Genomic DNA, 3442 nt, shown 5'->3' with positions numbered 1-3442 from the left:
GTGCTCATAATGTGGCTGTTAAAATGGTTGTTAGAGTGCTGAAATGCTTGCTGTTAAATAAGTGACCTATGTTTTGCCGGAAATGTTGATTCATTTCCATTCCGGCAAATTTCAGGCGCTCTATATGTGCACTTTCTAGCAAAGGTTATGCCGAAATTTTCCGTGAATTTCGGCATGACTTGTGCTAGAAAGTTGGACATATCGAGTGCTTGAGATTTGTCGCGACGGGAATGAAACGACATTTCTGGCAAAACAAAGGTCACTTTTTTGTCATTATTCACTTTATTATATAAAGCTTGATAATTAAACGACTACGACATTGAACCCTAGGAAACATGACCGACACCGATGAGGACGGAGGTTCTCAGTCCCAATTAGGTCGAGCACACACCTACCTCGACTTTCTGGCGGATCAGGAGAGACAGGAAGCTGGGTGTCCGGACCGCCTTGTCATGATGGATGATGACGGTGGTGGCGCCGGCACCGACACTGATGCCACCAACGACACCGGCACTGAGACTGGCGTTGATGATGTTCCTAACTATAGCACGGAAGGTGGGACCTCCCAAGCCAGTGAGGGAAAGAAGGAAAAGAGGACACGACGGCCAAATGAGCTCGGCACCGGAAGACTGGTGGTCACGGCGGTGCACCCTGGCGAGTTCGAGCCAATAGAGCCGCGAGAAGTGGCAGCGTGTTACGGCAACCAACTAGCATGCATCCTACGGGATACCGCTAACATCAACACCACAATAATACGGAAGAATGAACATTTGAAGAAGCTGCTTCTTACTAGGTTGCACGCAAGATTCCTGTTCCCCGGTCGGAATGACGAAGTCGACCCATGGGATGATGATGCCATGAAAAAAATCAACAACAAAGCCCTAGGGAAGTTCAGCAAGCATTGAGCGCTTGGAAAACTAGGGTGAAAAAGGCGATTCAAGTAGACCATGAAACCTACGCCGAGATTGTTGCAGACAATCCGAAAATTACGATAGAGGACTTTGAAAAGTTCAAGGAGACTTGCAATGAAGAAGCTGCCAAGGCCAGGTCGGAGAGAGGCAAGCAGCTGCAGGCAAAGGACATGGGGAACCACCGCCTTGGAAGTCGTGGTTACATGGGAAAGAGGCCCGTGTGGGCTAAGGAGGACGCAGAACGTGAACGTCAGGGGATCCCAGACTCATTGGTTGAGTTCACCGACCAGCAGGAGCACGACTTCATCAGGGCCCGATTATCATGGGACCCCAAGAAAAAGATTTTTTTTCACCGACGGGCCGACTAGGAAATTCATGAGAATACTGGTAATTATCCTTTTACCACCTTACATCTTAGGTTCTGATCAACGAAGTCTACTACATTCTAGTCGCATTCGTAGATGATTCACGGTCCATTTTGCAGAGAGAGCAACACAAGCTTGCGGCCGAGAGCGACTCGTCGACTCAGTCGACTCAGTCGTCGGCGAAGTACAAGTGGGACACTCCTTTCAACCGGGCCATGAACATAATGATGGGACACCTGCCCGGCCAGCGGCCGCAATATGGACGTGTGCACGGCGCCGGGGATGGGGCCACGTGGAAGTACTATTATAACGAGGACCCCGATGCCAAAAGATAGAGAAAGAAGTTCAGTCAAGTGACTATCGACGAGAAGGTGGCGCGGGCGATGGAGAAAGCAAAAGCTGAGACCAAAGCTGAGATAATCGTTGCCTGTAGATCTGATATGGTGGCTGCTTTACAAGCTTGATTCCAACAGTGGTCACATGGGTGCAACAAAATCCAAACGCGCCACCAAGTGATTTTCCCATGCCCAGCTTCACCGGGAGCAACTCAATGAACACCGCACCCATACCCGTACCTAGTATGGCAACCGCACCCGCACCTCCTCCAGCACCTGCTCCTCCGCGCAGCTCTCACAGCAGCCCTAGCTCCGTCTCTGGCTTGAATGTCGGGCCGTCGACATTGGTTGAGCTCGACGCCCTCACGGTAAATACGCGTCGTCGCACCTTCATCAACTCAACTAATTAATTAATCTTCAGTTGCCGTTCTTTTTGGATCTCTGACGCCGCACGTATATGTCTTTGTAGGCCGACTCCACTCCGTGCACCCTCCTTTACAACATGAAAGGCGGGTTGGTGGATGTGGGGAAGTATAGTGAAGCCTAAGGATCGATTGTTTCACCGCCGGCAGATGCCTGATAACGCCTTAAGGGTCTCCGTGGCGAGTGTGAAAGCGGGCTACGAGGGTCTCCCTCGTCCGATACAAACCGATGGAGAGGATGACGAGACCCCCACGCAGCTTGGGCAATGCAAACATTGGCCGATCCTGTGGCTGAAAAATCTTCTTCGTGTCGAGGTGGCCGGGAGCACACCAACGGGACCTCAGGAAGGTATGACCACAACACCACATACACAAGTACAATCATCGTCTGTGCTGCTTGCTGAGATCGAGAGACATGAGAAGGAGGGCCAACCGTTCCGCCGGCAGATGATGCCATCTGCCCCATGGAAGAGGATATGGATCATGACATGGAGGAGGCCGATGACCCTCTCCAGTATCTCAATACTGCCTTTGACAACGAAGTAACAATGAGTCAACCATATGAATATGAGATGCATGTACCAGAGCCGGAACGTCCTCGGGAGTGCAAGAAGTCTTTGTTCATGCAATCCTCGCAGGACACGCCTCCAAATGCCGGCTCCACCCAAGCTCAACTAATTAGCCAGAGTCGTCCAAAGCTGAGCCCGACAACACTAGGGGTGGTGCTCAGGGAGGGTCTGACAGACCCACCAGCACCTGAGCCCACCAAGAAGAAGCAGAGGAAGAGACCGGCGGCGAGAAAATCCAATAAAGCTGGCAATGTTGGTTCTAGCAGCCAGCCGCCTTCGACCAAGGTTGACCGTGTACCGATGAAACATGCGCCATTAATCCGTGTCGCGGGAGAGCCAATGGTACCGGCGAATGCACTAGCTGCCATAGAAGGGGATCTCAAGAGACTCCATGACCATGTGCTTTCGACATAGAGAAGCCTCCTCGCCTCGGATGATCCAGGATACCCACTTTATACGGTTCATGTGCCGAGCAGTTGCAAGATGTATGTCCACACATGCCCCGCGGACCACTTCTTCCCGAGGTTTGATTACATCTTCCAGATGTTTCAAATGAGGACACTTGATTTTACGTTCGTCCGCCTGTATGCGCTGCACATGAACTACATCGTCAGGAGAGAGCAAGTCACCGGTCTTGCGGTCGCGGACCCATACTACATGCATGAGGGCTTCTTGTCAATCAACGACGCCAACCGTCAATATGTGAGTCAGTACATCGAAGAATTCTTGGTCAGCAATAAGGACAAAGAAACGATTCTCCTACCTTATCATCCCATGTAAGTCATCCGCGGATAGCACTATAACACATACATCCTTTCGTGCATTTCAATAGTTACTTTG

Source organism: Aegilops tauschii, chromosome 1 (genome assembly GCF_002575655.3).
Source record: "Aegilops tauschii subsp. strangulata cultivar AL8/78 chromosome 1, Aet v6.0, whole genome shotgun sequence".
Lineage (NCBI taxonomy): Eukaryota > Viridiplantae > Streptophyta > Magnoliopsida > Poales > Poaceae > Aegilops > Aegilops tauschii.
This window is presented reverse-complemented; position numbering follows the sequence as displayed.